The sequence below is a fragment of the Coturnix japonica genome, chromosome 12 (assembly GCF_054131305.1).
Source record: "Coturnix japonica strain WE chromosome 12, WE-NBRP24, whole genome shotgun sequence".
NCBI lineage: Eukaryota > Metazoa > Chordata > Aves > Galliformes > Phasianidae > Coturnix > Coturnix japonica.
In genome coordinates, this window is record NC_140674.1 from 11,411,903 (window position 1) to 11,434,842 (window position 22,940).

General features: G+C 38.0%; 1 long non-coding RNA gene across 2 annotated transcripts in view; it reads right to left on the bottom strand.

Moving 5' to 3' along the window:
* Window positions 1-287: 287 nt before the first annotated feature.
* Window positions 288-22,940, bottom strand: part of LOC146758851 (uncharacterized) — a 206,276-nt gene continuing 183,623 nt past the window's right edge. Inside the window, exon 5 of one of the 2 annotated variants that reach the window (XR_014933228.1) lies at window positions 288-3,965. This is a non-coding gene — a long non-coding RNA (uncharacterized LOC146758851). The remainder of the gene's footprint in view (window positions 3,966-22,940) is intronic. The other variant, XR_014933230.1, reaches the window with a different exon arrangement.

A 22,940-nucleotide genomic window follows, 5' to 3' on the forward strand; every position in this document is an offset into this window, starting at 1 on the left:
AGGCTCTGCAGAAGTACCCGTGATAGCAACTCCAAATTGGAAAATATTTAGAAGTTAGTGTTTCTACCTACATCTTTGATCACACAGTGAGTAACATCTCTACAGATGTTTCCACTGCCATCAAGAGAACCTGCTACATTGTCAGGTGCTAGACAGTATGAGTTTGATATCTAAAACTAGCCCTGAAGAAATTTCTATTTCTTGAGGAAGACTATTATTTTGAGGCACAAAAGGAAACATTTTTTTTCATTTCTTTAATTGTTCACTATTTATATTTATTTTGTTTTAATCTTACCACCAAATTGAAAATTTCAACTATTGCTTCTATCACATTTTCCTGATGACTATTCTAAATTTCACATTGCTCATGTAGTTATGAACCAGATAAATTTGAGCTATGGACTGAACCTAGAATCTTGTAAATCAGAAGTCACCACAGGTACTCTGTGTTCTTGTTAGTCAGTCCCTAGGATTTAGATAGGAAAAAAAAAATTTAAAACAGGAAAATAATATACTGTTATAGTTGATTAGCTGGCTGTAGTCTCCTAGATACAGAAGATTTCCTCCTTTTGCACAGCAGGTGCATGCATGACTTATGCAGGAAAAGCTCAATTTTGTAAAGGTTAAATTTGATCAAATTGATTAAGTACAGATTTGTCCTCCATTCTATCAGTACTGGTTTTATGCTTACTGGTTAGAAACCTGTTTCCCCAAAGCCATAGTCATTTTCCTACTTTATTTTGTCTGATTGTTAAATGTCTACAATTTCAAATAAAGAAACAATCCTTTCATGTGTAACTCTAAAATGCATTAAGTAGCCCCTGCAAAAATATTTCTGTTCACCTGTGATGAAGAAAATAAGTAGAAATTAATTTCTCCCAGCCCACTACATTTGGCACATCAATGCTCAGACCAGGTGAAAGGCTTACTTTAGGTAAAAGTACTTTTAGCAGGTCAGAAGAACAAAGTGTTCAAAACTATCACACACTGAGAGGAATAAACTGTTTTTATCGCTTGACCAAAACTGACAATACAGTTCTGGGACCTCCAAATGATTTAAATCAGGCTAAGCATTACATCTGTGATTTGCATTGTTGACTTTTAGAGATTTTCTTGTGTGATAAAGTTAAATACATGCCTGAGGTTTGCATAGGACTGGGGCAACAGCTAGCCCTATCTCTGAGGGACTGTATGCATTAAATTCCCACTCAAAGTGTCTGGTAGCAAACAGTGCTCAGCATCTTGTGGAAGATCCTGGGCTTAGGAGAAGACCTGCCTTTGCACCTGGGCTAATGGTTGGCTGTGGGCAGAGTTTCAGCTCCTCACCATGAAAAACCTTTGCACTTCCAGGAATGATAACGGAATTTATTCAGGGTCATTAGCTATGCAGAGACAGCTGTGAGCACCACAAAGATTTACTTAGCATGAGGATATAAGAATTAACCAATCTCCTAGATTACAGATACAAATTTGTGCTCCGAATCCATTCAGATCAATGCTAAATGAATCATTAATATTCTGTACGAAGCAGAAAATGAAGCCGATGAAAGCTGATCCCACTACCTTGTCATTACATTCTCTATTACCACAAGTTCATCCAAAATTGCAAATCATTACCGCTTCTCCGGCATCTGCCACACTCCACTACTGTCCCTGGAGCACTCAGGGAGTCAAATATGTTTACTAAAGCATAAAACTACTAGCACCACTCATCCATGGTTACACAGACACATCTGAACATTACTTTAAAAGTGTCATAGACCTTATATTTATTGTTCTGAATAAACATTAGTCTCATGAGCGGAGAAGCACCAAAGGCTGGAGACTGGTAATTACTCACAGGATAGGTACACTGCCATTAGCTGCAATGAAAGCTTCTCTGTGTTTCCATGTCAGCGGATTTCAGTACTAAGGAACAGTATCTTGCCTCAGACAGGAGAATTTAACTCCATGCTTCTTTAGTCTTATGTACTTAGGCAATAGGAGCGTAACATTGCGGGATGTTTGGCTGGGTTTTGACACAAATTGCACTAGACACAGTACATGGGTAATTAGCAATGCATACAGGCTCTATCTTTAATCCAAGCCTTTTAATATAGTCTCAGAAACTGATATTTGATCCAACCAAAATATTTCACATTTTCAATTTCTCAAAAACTGTAATCCTACAGCACTGATAAGATTCAAAAATAAAGTTCTGATGCTCTCAATGACATTTTGTTGTGTTTATTTTTAACTGCTTTCATCTGTACTCAGTTTTAAAAGCTAAATATTTTTATTGCTGTAAAATGTGTTAATTTTTTAAAGGAAAATTGGCACATTCTTGCAGCTTGCCTTTTTAGAGTAAATGATCAGAAAAATTAGTTACTGAGCTCTAGTAATGCTATTTCCTGTGAACAAAGATTACATTGGCTATCTGATACGAACTTGATAACAATTAAGGAGATAAAAAATTGTTACCCATGGTGTAACATTTCTAATTAGAAAGGACAAGAATCTTTTCCATGTGACTTCCTTATAGTCTTGTATAATTCTGTGATGTATAGCAGCAAGACGTCAGGGAAATCAAGACTAAATCAAAAATGATTGATACCAAGATAAATGGTGTTCTGTAAAATGTCATTTGAAGTATTGTTACCCAGGAAGTATATATTCGCCCAAGACTCTGAAGTGAAGTGATGCTCATTATACTCCTAAGATAGCAGAGACATTTGTTTAATAATACAACCATTCCCATCCATTTTTTAACCTACATTATGGGAAATCATCAAAAAGAAATGGGAGGTAGCTCTGTAGAGCTGTTCAAAAATTAAGTGTTCACTCATTCCAGTCTTTCACTGATGTGCTATGTGAAACTGAGGAAGACAAGAATAATAAAAACTTACAAAAACATACGGAAGTGTGTCACTACTTCTCTGGCAGCTCCAAGATCAAAAGCCAATGTGTATTTTAGCACAGTGCAGTTTCAGGGCTCAAGGAAATGGGATTATTCTGATTTAGATCAGCTACTGGCCTGACCCAAGGCCATTAGTCTCTGAGGGGTGAGGTTGCCAGCCTGGACTGCTGCAGAGAATACACCTCACCAGAGCCTGGTTGGCTGCCTTTGTAGTTACACAGCACCCACAGTGTGGAAATCAGGCAGAAGGCTCTGCATGCCAACTGCAGCCAAGGAAATGCACCAGAAGGCTTTTTACATCACATCTCTCAGCCTCACAGAAGACAATAGATGGCCTTTTTTTTCTTCAGTAAAAATCTGCCTCTCTGCATTGCTCATATTCAGCTCATAATCAGATGCTGTGCAGATCAGTGCCCAAAATATCAATCCAGCCAAATGCTTGCCAGAGCTTTAGGGAAACCTTACAGTCTCAGGACTATTTGCAGTCTGAGCTGAATGTTTTATTTTCAATCCTGCTGGCATCTGCTATATTTTTACAATCTTTTAGATGGTTTACTCTGATTATTAGCAAGTAACCAATGTGATTTGATTCCCTTTTCACTTCTCTCTCCTGCTAATATAGAAAGGCAGCAAACTGTACCTGAAACTGCTAAGAATTGGTTCCTCCTGTTTGACTTGACATTTTAGTTGTGGCTCTTTTTTTGTTGTTGTTTTATCACTTTGGATTTAAGTCTACTTTCTAGTGTCCAACCATACTTAGAAAAACAGAATGGAGGTGCCATGCAAGTACCTCTCAAAATCTATTTTTCTATTTTTTTTATCACTTGCATTTGTTGGCACCTTTCCTTTCCAGTTTCCATCCACCATCTTAGTCACTTACTGTTCTTTTATTTCACCTGTTTGTCCACTGGCACAACTGAAACTGATGGATTTTCTCTTTCTCTTTCCAGACATACACTTGAGCTCAGCCTAGGCACTCCAAGCTGGGAAAAGAAGTGATGGCAAAGACATCTAAGGGGATTCTCATTGAAATGTAGAGGCATCAAGCAGCAGCTGTGGCCCTTGAACACTGAAAAATAGAAAATACATAGAAAGTGCACCTTTTTAATTTATCTAATAAAAATGGATGATACTGGTGTGTGATGGATTGTAGCTGGTTCGGGCTGGTGTTTGGATGAGCAACAACTCAAGGATCCTCAGGAGTCCTCGCTTAAGAGAGTGCTGATTCTCCCTCTGGTTTGCTTTCCAATACTTTGAAAGCACTAATGAGCGTTTTAAATCAAAGCCCATCTCAAATATTAATGATGTTTCAATGTGCCTCCCATTTAACGTAAAGCAGCACACAGCACATTTCAGCTGATTTTATTTTTTTCAAATAGATTTTGCACTCTAACTGGAATTAGCAGGAGACCTCTGAGTGGCATTAACACATTAAGGGTGCTTAGTTCCCTGCTTGTCTTTATCCCAGCCACCCAATGAGTAACAGTTACAGTCAAGCTTGTGGTATCCTCACAGAAATTGTTTCAAATGCAAACACCTCTTATGCCTTTTGATTTATGACCTCTTCTTATTTCATATTTTTGTAGGGCTTGAGTGCCAGGAGAGGCATATCACATCACATTGCTTATACATATAACACTGTGACAAAGAGTTCATGTTTAGCTGCAGCTTGCAAGGGCTGTTTTCCTTTTGGGGGGTAGCTTGTGCCAAAATGAGAGGAAATAGCATTTCCTCTGAGAGTAATGAGCAGCTGGTGCTTTTGCCCTGGTGTTTATGGGATGTAATAGGCACAGTGGCACATTTGGAACTGGTTGGGGAGAAAACTAAATGCTGCATTCTTTTATCTTTATCACCCCCTTTCCCAAGAAGGATTTTCAGTTTCTATGGTTTATACTAATTTTAGAAAATGCAATAAAAATTAAATCACAGCACTTTGCCACAATGTAGTAGGATATTACAATCTATGCTTGGTAAAGATAGGCTGTTTTTATCAGCTGGAATCATAAAAGCTAAGATAATAAAATATTTTTAAAACTACTCCAAATAGATCTTGGAAGAATTAAAGCAAAGGGGAGGCATATGGAAATGATATTTGGAGAGGAACCACTGAAATTGCCAAAAACTGTACATCTGCACTTTTGGCCATTGTCTGACCTTAACTGTGTATTCAGAAATGTGCATTCTTATACTGTGAGACTTTAATCCACTGATAGGACAGAAGAAGAACTTAATAATACTAATAAGTCTAAAAAGCATTTACTAGTTTCTCATTCATTGTAAATCAATATAGCTCCATTGACTGTGATGGAGAAGTGCAACTCTCTTCAAAAATGATATAAACCCATTGAAACAGAACCAGAATCTGCTCCTTTATTCACAGCACTTCAAACTGACTGATTAGACCATTATTCATTGTGAATAGAGGTGGCAAACACTGTTCTATAGATAATGTCCTCTTCATCAGCCATTCTAATTGGTATTTGCGGTGATCTTGTAAACATTGCATAAACTGATGATATACACTTGATAACAGTACAGTAGCCAAAGATTATTTATTTGTGTTGATATAATGTTCTGAAACACATAATTATTTATCCTGCTAGTAATAGCGCTCTTTACAAGGATCACCGCTAATACAAAGTTATGTCATTCTCAAGTAGCAATGTCACATTGGTGATTTTAGAAATGAGATTATGGGCAAAGAAAGATATTCTTTCTAGATGGCTTCATTAGGAGAATTTTAAAGGATGCCACATAGATACTATTTGGCTAAAGAAACAAGTCTACACCCATGTTAAAGGTATTGCTTTCTTGTATACATCATGACTACAGAAAGCTTTAGAACTTGTTCTTTACTCAACATTGACTAAAATTTGGCCACCTTTTATCTTTTCCTTTTCTCAAATGATGGGCTTCCACAAAAGTTGGAACTGGGATACATATTTAGAGCATACAAATATGAATTTAAAAGCTTGCCATAAGATCTTAATTTGAATAACATGATTTTTGGCATTTCACAGGAGAAATGTATATGTTATGACCATGTTTTGGAAAATACAAAATTGATTGTCATTTCTCAGTGTTCACAATATTCACAAGACAAAAAACCTCTGTTTTAGCATGAATGTTATTTACTTGGATTATATTAATTTCTCACATTGATGCAATATGGCTTCACACCCAGAACTGTGAGTTCAACACATCTGAAACATCTTAGGCATAGTTTAATTCAGTCAATATTTCTGACGAATTTCTGAAATGAAACAAGCTGACAGTCAGGGTGCCTTGACTTCTCTCTCAGTACATTATCAAACACAAGAGGTTTTCACCCTTTCATAAAACCAACACTTCCTTTCTTATCCAGAAGCTGCCACACCTTCCTTTGCCTTGTTGTCTGCAACCTGTCTTCTTTGACATCTGTTTAACCTCACACTCCATTTACCTTAGGTCTTTCACTGCAGTGACAGCTTGCCTCCAAGTAGCTCTGCATCTGGAGAGCTACAAAGACAACTTTCTAATGCAGTGCAAGAAAATACAGGCTCATACTTGTAGCTAAATATCTCAACTGTTAGATGAATGCTGCTGGAATATTTGTGCCCTATTTTCTGATGAGGACACTTGGTTCTCAGTGTGAGGATGAGCACACCACAATCTCCACTATTACTCTTTTTTTTTTTTTTTCTATCTATCCTTTCTGTTGGGATTTTTGTACACATTTTAGATAAACTGCAATGAAATCCCAGCTAAGCTGAATTACCAGATCCTGTCCTGTGAAACGTGGCATATTGCGAACCTGTTCCTTTTGAAATCACGAGGTGTTTTAGCTTTCCCTTCAGTAGTAAGCTGGATCCTACTCATGAATTTTTAAAAAGTACCTTGAATGACTCCTTGGGAAAAAAAAGGTACTGCAGTAGTAGTTGCATTTTTTTGAGTTATAATCATTACATGCATTTCTTGAAGAGATCAGGTGTGCTCCAGCTTCACCTCTGCTACTTCACAAAGCCTGTGGAGCGAGCAAATTCAGAGCACACACCTGAACTCCAGAGCTCCTTCTACCTCTAACAATTCCTTGTGATAAATGTATATATATATATGTATTTGGAAAAGTGTTTCAGAAAAAAATGCAACACTTAAGGCTTCTAGTCCCCAGACTGCATGGTTAAATAGCATTTAGGAATCAAAACAGACAAGCAACTACTCTGAACATCTGTACAATCCCTCCAAGAATGGAGAGAGTTTTTCTAACATTAGCAACATCTTTAGGAGGATTTCTGTTTCCTAAATGCTTTCCATACTATTCTACCTTTTCCCTTACGCTCTTTCCATCTAGTCTGCTGGCTCCTTGCTCTTTTTGTCAGAAGCTGTAAGATGGCAGTCACTAGGGTCACAAGGTCTTGTTTGACCCGACACAGGAAGGCTCCGATACAAGAGTTAAATAATTACTGGTAAACAATACACATTATTATTCAGCTTAATTGATGAAAATTCATTCAAAGGCCCACTTCTTACCATAAAGATATAGTCTTCCCCTGCCTATCTAGCAATGACTCTATTGTGTTTCACAGGGAGATGTGTGCAAACTAATTTTTAGCCTGACAGCACATCAGTACCAACTTTTTCATGTCTTCTCCAATAAACAGCTGCATTGCACTTTTGAGCTGTGCTTTTCCTGCCTGTAAAGTTTGTGTGCTCATGGCAAAATACATCCAAATTGCCTACCAAAGGAGTGTGGCAGAGCTTATAAATGTCACTAATTTATGGTTTTGGTCCCCTCAGCACTCCCTAAGGGCAAGGCTATATGTGTCTACTCAGACCAGTCTGGACCAATATCAAATATGGTCCCAAATCCCCAAAGGTCACTTCAGCTACCTGGGATCACTGGAGCATGGGATTCTCACAACAGCCTGGTCATGGCCTAAAAAAAACATATTTGAGGAAGCCAGTTAATGAGTTGAAACCATTTATGAAGTATTTTACTTGATATATGAGGAGGTCCATAGAGTATCTGCCACTGTGATGTACAATTGCATATCACGTCTAAAATTCTTCAAATAGTTTACAATCAGCTGGCAAGTATAGCATCTATGTCCTCAGTGACATTAAATAATGATCTACACTGAATATGTGTATCTGACTGTACATATGTATATGACTGTGGAAAACCAAGTCCCAAATCAACCTGGAAGACTCCTGAAGGACATGCACTTACTAGCTCCTTCCTGTTCCATTTCAGCTGTTTTTAAATCCCAAAATAGCATCCCTTCTGATTCACCAGCCATAACCCCACTGGAATATTCTGCAGAGAGTCAATCAGCTTGTCATGCCAGAACCACACAGATCAGTAAAAGACCAAGCGACACATTATAATTGCACATTAAAAGAATTGAATGATCTTTTGCATCTTTATTTACTTCTATTAGAAAATGTTGTAGCAGACTTAGACATGAACATTTTCTGCTTCTGCTCTGGAAAGGATAATTTATCCTCTTAAGGGTATTAAACTCCTATGTATTGTTTTTCCCCATTTGGTATCCTTGATTCCCCCTTCTGAACACTTGAGCATTTGCAGTCAGCACACAATGACACTTACTAATAACAACTGAACTACAACACCCCACCATAATATTGTTCTGATAACATCATATAATGCCAGTAATGTGGATCAGATTCACTGTGCAGAGACTCAAGTCTCTCTAGAACTACATGTTTTAATTTTCCCTCTAGTGCATCTGCTGTGGAGCGCGACCCCTGCTGAGCAAAATAAGACCCAAAGTTGTGTCTTTTGCTGTAATTCTGAGCCCCAATTCAAATTCTGGCACTTGGCTTTAATTTCTCAGAAACTGACAGATGCTGGATCAACACAACAGCATGCAGAAAACCGTGTGTCATGTTCTGCTGGCTTTGTTATGCTTATTATTCTCCATCGGAGGGGTGGCCAACAAACAAATTCAGTAGTACACCTTCTTGTTAGATTATATGCCACTTTACCAGCAACAAGAGAAATATATGAAACACATGTGGGACAAGGGAGAAGCATTAGCTGGCTAGGCTACAACACAGACCTTGCTAAATTTCAATGCTGTTCTGTTTGCATCAACTAGAAACTGGAAAATGTTCATTGATGAAATTATCAATATTTTTTTCTGCTAAATTAAATTCTTCTTAGTAACACACATATACATAAACAGGAATAGACTGGAACAGCTGTTCTGTCAGTATTACAAGAGTGACAGACTGCATGGGTTGGGCATTCCTAAGGTCTCTGAGCTCTGCAGTTTCTTCCCTGCTCCTCCCCAGAGCACAAAAAGTACAAGTGAATGTCACTTGTAGACCTTCCTCTCCCCAAGAGTAGGAAGAGACAATACAAACCCTTACTCCACAGAGAGAAAAAAACTTGGACATGTGCCAAGGATTTTTATCTGTCTTTAGTAGTACAAGCCTAATAAATGAGTAACTCATAAGTGCTCCAAGGGCTTCTCCTTAAGATAAAGCTAATATCAACCTTAGTGTGCTTTGTTTTCCTCACTTTATGAGTATATAACAATTGACCAATATCACTGAGAGTAATAGTAGCCTACTGCCATTGCCATGAAAAAGAAGGGTTCTACACGTGTGCGTGCACATTTCTTTAGACAGGGACAGCTGAAGACACGTTACTGAGCTAAATAAAGTTTTAACATCCACTGTGGCTGTCCTGTGTATCTCTAGATATAAACCTCTGGAGAGACCCAACAGATGTCTTACAAATATTCTGCCTTTCTAACCATTTACCTGAATGGTAAGTTTTGTGTGCTCTGGCCTACTGGTCCTCACCAGCATATGTAATTAGGGAAGTACTTGACCAGGCTAAGCACCTCAGGCCTTCACTCTTATATTAGTAGATATCAATTTCCTTCTTTATAAGCCAGTTATTTTCTTACCTCCACTTTCCATGAGATGTTTCTCAACTGAGAGAGGCTGAGGAGCTCATAGAGGAAGCCCACTCCCCAAGCCCCTTATATGCTCCTTCTATCAAATAGCAATCCTTCCCTGCTTAACACGAAACGCTACATATATTTTTGGCAGGCTGTTTTCCTAAAGCACAGGCTGATGAAGAAACAGGGAAAACCTGGAATTTCTTTGACATATTTAAGAACAAACCCTTAGCAAGAACAATTTAAGATTGTTACAATTGTAATTGACATTAATACTGGAGGATAAACGGTGACTTGTAAAACCTATGCTGACCTAATATATATGGTATTTCTTGTTTGTTTAAAAATGTGGGAAAACATCATGAATAATAATAATAAGAAAACTTATGTCATCCTCTATGAAATATGAAAAGTTCAGCTGACTTTTTGCAGGTTTGTTAAATGAAAATTTTTACTTTGCTTCTTTGCCAACTTTCCCTGCTCTTTCTCTAAGGCCACCCTCTCCCCACTTCATTCTCAGCTTTTGAAAAAAATGTAGAAAGAAGTGAACAATCATGTTTGATATTTGTTTAGGGAAAAACATCTTTCTCTGTCACCAAACAAAGAAAAAATAGAGAAAAAATTGCTTTAGGGCGAATTTTTATGGTAAAGACAAGTATTTAAAAGATTTAAAGAGGTCTGTATTTATTTATGTGGTACAGAATAGATTTATGCTTTTCAATGCTAATTTATAGTATAAATACTTGAGGGAAATGCCTACACTCACCTGTACAGAACAAGGGAACATGACGGCATGCAAAGGGCTGTAGTTGCTTGAACCATCACTCTATCCACAGAGGTAGAGAACACACCAGCCATGGATCTGCATGGCAAATGCATGAAAGCCCAACTCTTTCTCCCTTTTATATTTCATACATCAGAAACTCACATATGAAAATAAAACGACTAGGAGTCTAGCATGCTCCCAGATTACTGAGCTAACAGTAGCTCATCCATGCGGCATGTTTTACATAGTTTTCATATCTACAAGGCACTGGCAAGCTATCAAAATAACACAGTTGAGCACTGTGCAAAGCAGACTTTCAGAGAACTGAGCTTCTGTCAGTTATAGTACTAAGACCTTGTGTTAGAACAGAGCCTTTCTTTTCTCACTGTTTTAGATTTGACCATAATATTTTTATGACGTGTGATTTGACAACACTGTTTAAGCAGCACTGTTTCCAGTCTACACAGTCTTGCTGATAGTTGTCCTAATACATGCTAACACTTGCAAGAAACTATGTGCAAACACAATACAGCAGTAAAAATAAGACTGAGGGTTTCCTAATGTTAAACACACTAACGGATTTCAGAGTACCTCCTGGTAGTGTATGTCCACAAGCTTAATTTTAAATATAGCTATATTTCCATGTTCTGGACCTGACAACTCTATATTTTTTCACTATTCATTTATTGTAGATGCAGATTTTTCTTTTTAATTTCTTCTTACCTGAATTAATATTATTGGGGAAGAATCATGGTTGAGAAACGAATAGATCCACACTGACAAGGCTCACAGAATGTAACGTTATGAATGACACAGGATTGTATCATTATTTATTAGACAAAGGATTGTTAAGAAATTTGGGGATATTGAAGCAAATGATTAGGCAGCCAGTGTTAACTGCTGAAGCAGAGGGCCTGGTTCTGTGAGACATTGCAGCTTTGGGAGCTATTTAGTCTCATTTATAATGTGTGTAAAATAAACATCATCTGTGTGAATGGTGAGTGTGAAATGTTAAAGATTTACACCTACTTCATATTCATGCTGTACTCCTTTAAGTAATTACAGAGATGAACAGAACTGGCTAGACAGTATTCTTATGGTTTGCATTTGTAGCGAGCAAGTCTAGAAAGCTTAGTTTCCCCTTGTCTTCACAACCACTGCAAAGGAATTCAAAGCATAGATAACATACTGCCAGTCTTTTCTGAAAGTGATGTAAGACAACTATGCTCCAATGTAAATGAGCTTAAGCCCAAAAGAGAAATAATTGGACGGGGAATTTAAGGTTCTCACCTGTTTTCTTGTTTTTAATTCTGGAAAAGAAAATGCGGGAGTAGTAGCAAATAAGCCTACAGGAGTCCCAGTGTGTACTCTTTTGTCTCTTGTATGAACATAACCGGTTTAAAGCTCAGGAATGACTCTACTCTATGAAGCCTAGAAAGCGGTCTTTCAGATTTTGGACTAAAAGGGCTTAGACGTGCTCCAAATCTCCCTCTGCAGCCACAGATTTCATGGCTGATCAGTGCTTCTTAACTCTACTCCAGAATTTAAATTCAAAATGTTTGTGCTTGCTATAAATGCATAATGCATATGCCTAACATATTCAAATGCATTTCAAGTTCAGAAAGCCAAATAATTCATTTAATCTTGACATGACCATCCTCCACCTATAGCCATTCACTCTCTAGCCATCAAAACACAGGGATAAATCCATTTAACTCACAAGCCTAGTTCTCCAGTCTTTTAATTAGTACCAGTTTTAAGTCACAGCAAACAGGGAACATAATGAATAAATCATTATCTTTACTCTGTGCTTCAGCTGGTCGCCCCGCTGGTGCCTACTTTCTTCCCTGTGTTATTGAAGCAAATATACTTCAACTTCATGTAGATGTCAGTCAGAGAAGCCAGCCCACATGTGCTGTAGCTAGCGTGTATGTAGCATGTTGTCACCAAAGCAACATCTGTCTCATGACTCAGAGTAGAAGTGGCTCTGTTTGTTCCACGTTGAAGAGAAGGAAGCAGTACTTTGATGTTCTAGCATGCATCAGAGCACCAGACATATGCACAACAGAGACAACTCCAAGCAGCACAATCTGGCTTCATTTCATAAATTTTAGGTATTTCCCAAAGTTACACCGCTTAATTTTCAAAGTAGTGGACCACTTTGTGACATCCTTAAGTAAAGTAATCCTCCCCCTTCTTTTACACACTCTCAATACACTCCATAATGTAATCCTGCCAAAAATAATGACAAGTTCTGCACATTTACACAAAAGAAGCAAACTGCTGAAATATGCCCTGTTTAAACATGATTTCCAAACCATCTCAAGGGAGTTTTTAGAAACATAAAGCAAAATAATTAATATAATGCCAAGGGCGACAAAAAAATCTTATTTTTTCTCCAAATGGTATTCACAGCTGACTCATGAGCTCACGGTTCTCAGTTCCCAGCTTCACACACCTTTAAGAAATCTAATTTTCTGCAGATGGCTGCACATAGTATTCTTTGAAAATCAGGAGCCTTTCAGATGTTTCAAGATGAGCCTCCAGAGATTAAGGCACGACATTCTATTTGTCACTCCACAGAGCACAAGCCTAAAAGTCCAGCTCAAGGCATTGGCTACCCAGATGAGCTGCCAAGCTGATGCCAATCATTCTGGCCAGGATACCAGAGTGCAGCAGCTCAGGAACAGAGGACAGAGAGTGAAGACTTTTGGGTCCATGCCTAAGTAGATTAGGGGGAAGAAGAGCCTCCTGCTAGTTAAGCATGGAGATACAGCCTCCAGGGAGGAGACAGAAGCAGCAGGGAGCAAAGCTTGCCAAAGATGGTTTCTAGCAGCCAGTACAGAAATCATCTGCAATTTTTAACAACCAGTTGTGCTGAAATGTGCTCCAGCAGAGTCCTGCAGCTAGTTATGTTATAATGGAAAGAGCCTGTAGCCAGTTTGTAAACCCACTGCCTAAGAGAAGCATAAATTAGAGGGGATGCAGCCACTACATGCAATATGCCAGCTTGGACACTGCTCACAGAGGCATTCAGCACAGAGCTGCCCTCTTCAGAGGAAGCAGTAGAAGTCTGCTACAGAATGGAGCGCAGTATTCAGCAACAGGGGAAATGGAATCCTAAAGATTGCAGAGTCAGCTAAATTAAAATGTCATCTTCCCACAACAGTGTTCCTGCAGTCATGGCCTGTTCATCATCTCCATGAAGAGGTTTTACTGCTGTTTGTGTAATAACATCCCATCCTGAAATGGTGTTTCTTAAAGTTGCACCATATTTCATTAGCTCCTGCCATTTCCCATCACAATCTCTTTGAATTGTAGAATGTTATTCAATTTAGTTACTATTTGGATTTCTTCCAGAGCAGCACGGCTGTGAGAATGGCACAGAAAATAACAACATTGGCTTGTATTATTTTCGACAGCTCCCTTTGTTGTTTTCTGATGATGATAAATGTGTGATGAGATAGCTGAGAATGTAATCAACAGTGCTGATTTTGTATTCACCTATATTTCGCTATAGTATATCTTTTGCAATTTTAGTAGTCCATGTCCTTTTATGTTCTTCACACTACAGATGCTGCTATTATGAGGGCAATTTTTTTCTCATCAAAACCAAAGTGCATTTAAAAAAAAAAAAGAAAAAACAACAACACAAAAAAAATTGTGTAAGTCCAGAGTGGAACAGAAGACAAAATTGAGCCCCATTTTTTCCTCAGAAAAATTCACCAATTCTTGAACACCAAAGACGAGCGAAAAGCAAGTTAAAACAATAACATACTGGAGGATATTCTACAATAGCAATAACATATCCATCGGGTATTACTGATTTCTCAGCAGAGTGCAATGTAAACTTTATAAATTGAACTTTTCATTGTATATCTATAATGCTGTAGCTTCAACTGTGCAACTATAGCATCTCTAGTTTATTGTTTTATGTTATAGGAAATGCTTATTGCTTAAACCATTAGGCTGGTGGCTTTCATGTTATCTGCCAGTACAAGGAAGTTTCTGATAGCTGTAGGATATATAGAATTGACCAAATAATTTACATGGATTTGTTTGGATTGAAGGCTTTTATATCACACTAAAATTCAACACTGGCTTTACAACAACTTGATCAGAGCCCAGATATTTGCCTGCTTCATGTAAGCAACTGCTTGACAAAAACCTATCCCAATTCTGCAATAGATGGAAGACTGAAATCCCTCCTTTAATTAATAAGTTAAGTACCTAACTTGATTTTAATTTTGGTCTCAGCTTGTCTTCCCTCTTTCAGCCTGTAGCATAGAAAGTTAAATCTGTTATTGTGGAATTAAACAATACAGAGATTGAAACTGGGAAGTAAAAAAAACTACATGGAGAGGAATTCTTAAAAATAAAGAAATCCTGTCCCATAGCACTTCTGACAGAACTGTGCTGCTTGGTTTGTGGCCTCAGGTTCTGAGCACCACCGCGCTGCAGCAGCATGGACGGCAAGGGCTGTATTTCTCATAACTTCACTAGACCAGCTGCAGAGAAAATGCAACAATAAAATTCAAATTATGTTTGTCATAAGCTTCTGCTCTTTCTTCACTGCATTTGTGTACATGAAGTGTAATATACTAGTGAGAATGTCCCCTGACATGGAGCTGTTTTTTATATCTGTTAAATTTACCACTAGCTTTACAGATGCCGCAATCTCTTTTATTCCAGCTCTAGCAATTATAACGTAATCTGTGCTAACACTGCAGATTACTAGGGCAATTTTGAAGATAAATGATCACATCTCCATTTCCATCTGCTGGTCCAATCACGAAAATTGTGAGAATAAAATCTATCCCTTATATCGGTGCATTTTGGTGCATATCTGGCAGTCTTCTGAGTCAATTGTATTGGGCCATGCTATGAGAAATTCTTAGGAAAATATGAAGAAAGCTCACAGTTTCCCACTGGTTTTTATCTCCATTTTAACAACATTACAAAAGGTCTACACATTTCTCTTTTTCCATCACTAGGAAGGCTCCTGGTCATGTGCAACTTATATGTTTTCAGCTTAATAGAAGACTTTTCAAGATGTGAAACTGGCACATTTCTGCTCCTACAAATGCCATAATTACATGCTCTGGTCAGAGACTTCCTCCAAGCTGTAGCCACAGGCAATTTGTATCATCCAAGCACAGTGATACAGTCAGGGCACTTTTTACATGCGGTTTTGTTGATCTGAGCTATACCCACCTACCCATGTTTGACAAAAGAAATGAGTTCAGAATATGCTTAGATGTCACTTGATCTTAGAGCATAAACTAAGTCAAAACAAAACACATCTCCTTGTCAAATTCAACAATTTCCTATCCTCCTCATTCTTCCCTCCCAAAATGCCCATCTGATGAAGTTTTTGCAAGAAAATTAGCTTTGCAAATCTCCTAAACATAATGGTATCAGCTCATACAAAACTACATAGATATTTCTGATGTCATCAGGTGCAAAGATTCATGCTGTTGAAATGTATTTCAATTCAGTGATCAGAAAACAAAAATATTTGAGGGAAAAGCAAACTCGAAAAACAATACAATTGTATTTTCAAGGGAATTATTTGCAGCACATTTCTACTAGTAATTATTTTTTGTTCTGGTTTGCAGCGCTTCTGCTTCTGGCATCTCATCTCCTTCACAGCAGCCAGCAATTGAATTAGAATCATTGCTGAACAGCAAGAAAATCTGTCATAGAAGTCATGTTGACAGACAACTTTGTACTGTTCTCATTTTTATTTTCTCTTTCTTGTATTTACATCTGAAAGTCCACATCTAAAGGTGAGCAGAAACAGACACAAATCTTATTTGTCTAGCCTTCCTCTCTTTTGTCCTGCTTTTGTCTTTAACAGAGCTGGTATTCAGCCTCTTGCACAGGGAGGAAATAGCCAGCTACCCATCTTTACTACCTACTGTGTCTGGCAGCATGTCAAAAATGTACCTTTTCTCCAGCATACTGCAGTAGTGGTGCATGTCTCCCAGAATCATGCTGAATGACTAACAAGAGTCAAAGATGATCAGATTCTTCCCTTACAAATACCGGATGTCACTGTTTTAGTCTATGGCACTGTGCTCCCTCATAATGACATCACAACAGCAATAGCATCTGGATCTGCCATCTGAAGATCAATCCATTAAAGCAGCCTTGCGCTGAAAAACACCACAGATAATGTAAGCTGTTGCATGTTCCCCCCCTCCCCACCCCCCTTGCACAAATCTAGTATTTTACTACATATCTCAGTTTATATGATGCTTTCACAGGCACAAACAGGCACTGAGCAATGCTGGGTGCTAACAAAAGCTGACAAAAAGGGTTTATTTTCTATAATCCCAGGGTATAACAATATTAGAAATCGTAGAGGTGCAAGAAATGGAGAAAGAAATAGTGAATTAATTGTATTTCCTTCTAATAAAACCTGCAAAATACAAGGACTAGTGAAGACTATCCAGAGGGAAGCACCCTTCCTAGCTCACCAGCAGAAGAAAACTGCTGATAACAAGTTTGACGTAGCTCACGCCTACCCGAGAGAATATTCATAAACAAATCAACCAACTCCCTCCAAATCTAAAGAACAAATAATTACTGCTAAGGACTGCTTACACAGAAATTAACATGTCCTGTTTTCTCTATGAATGATATGTATGGAGGGCCATTCAGCAGCATCACTGACTGAAGCCAACTAATAATTAATTCACCAATGTCTTTTAATTTGTGGCACCTCAGATAAAAGCACTGCTGGGGAACAAGCAATGAATCCCTTTGTGGTGAGGTGGATCTGGCTCATGATATATCCCACAGGTTCTTCTGGGGAGGCAAACCTTTGTGGGTAGTGACTTGTTTTGACATGCAGCACAATACAGATCACACGGTGGCTTCAGCTTCACAGCTCTGCACATACGAATAAAGCAGGGCTATGTCGTCAGACACAGGAATGAGCTCTGCTGGCACTGATACCAGAAGATGAAAACTTCCAAGCCAAAACTCTGTATTTGTTTTGCGGCCACTCTTGGGAAGAGTTTCCTTCCCATTTCTATCCTTCTTCCACAGAATAAAGATCATTACTGCATAATGATGACAGAAAAGGAAGGAACCAGTATGCTGCCTACTCTTACACAACCCATTTCTTATAAACCATACCACATTAAAAGAAAAAAAAAAAAAAAAAAGGAGATCTAAAAGCCAGGCCAAAACCCATATAAACTGGTAGGGCACAATAAGTTATATTAAGTGAACAGTGCCCATGTGCAGCTATTTGACCATTCTTTGGACACAGTTGTTCAATTTGTTCTGAGGCAACCCACACCTCCTAGATATCTGGCTTGGGCACAACAGCTCAGTACACACAAGATCTACATAGCACCAACAGAAAGCAAGATCATGTTTTTTGAGCAGAATTGAGAATTTACCACAGCAAGCTTCTCCATGGCAAGCAATCTGTTTTTCGTCAGTAGAAAGCAAGGTTTACTAGGGGAAACAAAACGTTTGCTCCTTCAGTGATCAAATGCAGCAGATACATACACCTCCTGGTGACAGGCTCTCAAATAATACTGAATGCACTTCCTTTGTTAGTCACTTTTTACATACTCCCATGATAAGATGTGCATCAGGTCATTACTGACTGCTTATTCACGTCATTTGTAGCTTTAGACAGAAGGCAGCATTCTGCAGCATTGAGAGAACCACCAGTCTTGCTAATATGTCAGATAATGGGTGGGGGGGGGAGGGAAGGGAAGAAAAAAGCAACGTGGGCTTTGAGCATATGGTCCAGCATGTCATCTCTTTTTGGATCAATTTTAGAGCCAGAACAATCCAAATACCAAAGGTTTCCTACTTTACTGTCTCTGTTTACATGCTTTAAAGTTACACAGCACATGTACAGTGCTCACCTTTAAAGTCCAGGACACCAGAATGCCACCTAACCTTAACAGTAACATCCTATCCCGTTTTAAGTCACATCACTGAAGAGTATTGCCAGATGAATGCAACGCCCTTTCAGTACTCGCATGCCACTTTTTTCACTTGGTTTTGTTTAACACATCAATGTCTTTACAATGCAGAGAAACCACCACTGAGAAATAGCTGGCCCATGAGACTAGAAAGGTGATCTGAAGGTTTGCCCTGCTGGGTCACTCACTATGTATCCGGCTTACATCTCTGGTTGACAGTAAATTAAAGTTATTGCCATCTGACAGGTGTGTAGCAGCCTATGTAAAATGAGTTGGCGTTTTGAGCTCTGCTGTTTGTAGGCAGGTGTCCACAGCAGACACACTCACTTCCAGCACTCACTCTGGTATTCCCAGCAATGGAGGGGGTCAGGACTTCCCCAGCTGCAGAGCACAGTCATTTTGCTCTTACAGGTGGTCCTTCTGCTTCATTGTCAAAGCATGTGTGCAACATCACAGAGGAAAACAGAGAGCTTCCTACCATGTGATGGTACTCCGTAGTGAGCACCTTCACTTCCCCTGCCAACAGCCAGGGACGTGCTCTGAGAATTTAGGTGCTAAATTCAGAAAAATAAACATTTATTGTACATTATGCATATATTATACATGATCCTGACAATCCTAACAAAAAATATGTTAAAAAGTCTAAATAGTTGATTAATTATGGGAGATTATTCTGCCTGATTTCTTTAAGTACTGGAGTAGCACATAGCACTGTGCTGCAAGGAGCAGAGACTGCTTTTTTACACACTCCCTGTGGGAAGCTGGATGCCTTCAAAGGAGTCAGAAGGGAAAAATGCAGGAGGCATTCTGGCTCTGCTTCTTACTCTGCTGTGGCCAGCAGTACCAGGAGGATTTGTTTGTAAGGAAAGAAAAGGAATCCCAGTGCGATCAGATGAAAACAGCAGAAAAATCACACCAAAAGACGATAAAGGGGAGAACTGTTGACTTATTCAAACTACCAGAAATCCACACCACATATTATCGTATTGTCAGAGAAGTAAGAGATGTTTTCTCACTTCGAATTATTTGCTTTGTCCCCATTTCTTTTTATTAAGGTAAATGCTTTTTACATTTTCAATGGAAGACCTGGGGGACATTAAACAACAAAATAAGAAATGGACTGAAAACTCAGCGCTGTCATTATGATAGAAATTGCGATAGAATCTAGGAAAGTAAATTCATGTAATGAGAGCATGTTCGGATAATGAAAGAATAGAGCTATTTAAAAAAAAAAAAAAAAAAAAAGAGGAAGAGAGAAAATAGAAAGGTTGGAGATAACTGGAAAAACAGATTCCAACATGGGTGAATTACAGAACACATACAAATGGGAGCTGTTTTCAATTACATAGTAAAAGTTAAAAAATACAATCTGTTTTTTGTCAAAAAGTGTCTTGATTACAATAATGTGCTTTGTTCTAAGAATTTTGTTACTTTTTGATTTTTCCTCTTTCCTTTACTTCAACTTAGTTTATAACAACCAATGGAAACAGCTATATTAAGCAAAAAATTAAGCATCACACTATGAGTCCAAGTCAATCCTTAACAGTCAGAATCTAAGGAATTACTTTCACCTTTGTCTGAAACATCTCTGGCTTGTTCAAATCAATTTATTTGGCTATTTGGATAATAAATCTGTTATTTCATAGAGAAATTGTTTGTATACAGATTGCTTCTAGAAACTGCTAGATATAGGATGCTAGGTTACACAGCACTCCTTATCTCACACACTCTATTGATTTCTCTGCCTTTTCCCAAAGTGATGGTTTTACCAAAATTTCTGAAATATTCTTATTTTTCTTCTATCTTGTGGTTTCATGAAAGTATTTTCCTTCTTGTGTTTTTATGCGTTTACTTTCCTGCAGTGTGTAAGGTAGCTAAGCAAGGTCAGTTACTTTGTTAAGTTTCAATAAACTTGCTCTTGGAAGCAAGATCTTAGACTCTAATCTTCACTGTTCCACTACTTTGACAGTTGCCATTGAGCACTACAAGAAGAATTAGGTAATTGTACCTAATTGTGTTCACCCTGGCTGTTATTTAAACAAGGAAAGGCTCTCTGTTGTTGTAGAAAGTATTAACAGCAGACCTTTGCTGACCTGCTAGAGCCATTGGGGAAAGCTTGACATTACACAGAAGCTTACTCAAACAAGTGATAATTAAGTTGAGAGTGGAGTGACACCACTTACAAGAGAAAACTAAGTATAGCCATTTAATCCAAAAATTACTTAAGGACTCTAGGGAGCATGAAAGTTTACCTCTACTAAAATTATTATGTTTTGCTATTACATGAAGAGGCAATACAAATGGAATATGCGTGTTTTTTTCAACATCACTACCCATTGCTCTACCAAAACTGGAAGATGCAATGGAATGACCTTTCAAGCTAATGTTTTGCATTTAATTATGTAGAAGCATCTGCTTTGTCTTTAAATAACCTGTCAAGCATTCACAAGGTAAAGGCTGAATGCTGATTGCTGTTACATACTCAGAAGTCCCAAGGACTTACTGAAGCATACAAGCCTTGGCCTTAGAGATTTAGGACAACATTCCTTTATCTCAAGCAAAGCATATTAGTTTCTTCACTATTGTCTCCTTCATCTATTTTCCCACTATCTTACTTTTACCTCTCACTGTGAATATCTTTCTTGATTGTCTCTGGAGTTTAAATGTACATTGAATAAACTTTAACGTTTCCTAGTTTTAACAAACTTCCTAAATTTTCCACAGTCCTGTCTAAAAGTACTAGCCTTCATGTAAGCATAAGGGCCCATTTAAGAAGTGTTCCCCCATACTCCTTTTACAGAATTACTACATCAGCATTCTAAAGTCAAAAACATAAAAATTGTTCCCAAGATGTATTCTGTAGACTGTGCTTCTGTTCTACCTATCTCCAAAACAAATGAGGCACTCCTTGGGAAAGAGCAGAATATGCCTCAGTAAATAATCACACAGCCAAACTATTGCCCTGAGCCACAGATTCAGCCATATCAACTTCTCAGACAGCTTCATTGTATCAGACAATCTCTCCATTCAGAGCTGCAGGAAATGGTCATGTTTCCTAACTGTTCTGGTCTTTTCTGACATTCTTATTCATTCTGCTCTGCCAGCCATGCCAGCCTTTATATCCCTTTCATCTCTTTCCCAAAGGATACTTTCTGTGCATCCTCATGCATGAAAACCATTTCAAATCTATTTGCCTTCAATGTGTTTAAATTATTCCTAGATAAACCTCACTCCTTAAGCACTGTGTATAAAAACATAGAATGGAGTCTTATAACGTTTTAGTGTTCTTATATCTAAATACATGTACTAAAGCTCCAGAAACTGAAGCTAAATGAATTCTGATAACTTCAGTATGTGACCAAAGGGAGTAGACAATCATTCATGTAATTAAGGACTATTTTAATGTCTGTATCTATTATTTGACTTGAAAGTACCAACAAAAGAGAAGTTTTTCTATTCCATAGTAGTACTTGTAGGGGCACTAAAACCCCATCCTGAGATAATCTTTTGAAGAATGTTAAGTCCCTATTATTTCAAGCATCTGTTTTTTGTTGCTGTTGTCTATTTGATTTTTAAACATGTACTAATAAGGGAAATAAGTCTTCCTATATTGCTCCTCCGTGGTCCCAGGAAAAGATATCCTGGATGACAGTTCAGAGCAGTAGTTTCTTAATTTCTCCCTCCAAGATCTTATTCCCCTCAAATGTCTCTCAAGAAATCCCCAAGAGACAGGTCAGCTATCTTACTCAGGTTGCATGAACTCCCCTTTGAGACTTCTGTTTGCAAGAATGTGGTATTTCAGAGGGCAATGAAAAACAGGATGGAAATAAAACAGCTTTAAATTATCCTTACTTTTATATATATATATCTATATTATATATAGATATATATACACATACACACACACATATATTATTATTTATATTATATAAAATTTTATGTGCAATCTTTATGCAGAGGAGAGAGAGAGACAATTAAAGCTCACTGTAAATGCAGTTTCTCCTTCTACTTCCAGCCATTAGCAAATTAAGTATTGTGATCTGAAGAAGTAGAAGAGAGTAGAAGCACAGAAGCTCTTATCTATGTTACCAGAGATCTTAAGAAAACCAACTAATCTTTGATACTGTATAAGTTGTATCTAAAAATATGGAGGCAACAGAAATTCACACTCAGGAAATTAGATTAACAAGTGGACTTTTATATTTTCTTTCCATAATATAAAACTTGCAAATGCTACATAAATCTAAAGATACATTGCCCCTGAAGAGAGTTAGCTCCAAGGCAAGAGGACAATGAGAACACAAAGGTACTGTCCATCAGAGGAACTTTTCTTATTTGCAGAAATTCCCAACAAAGCTTTTGTGAATATTTCATCACGTTTAACAACATTCCAGAGCACAAGCCTCCTG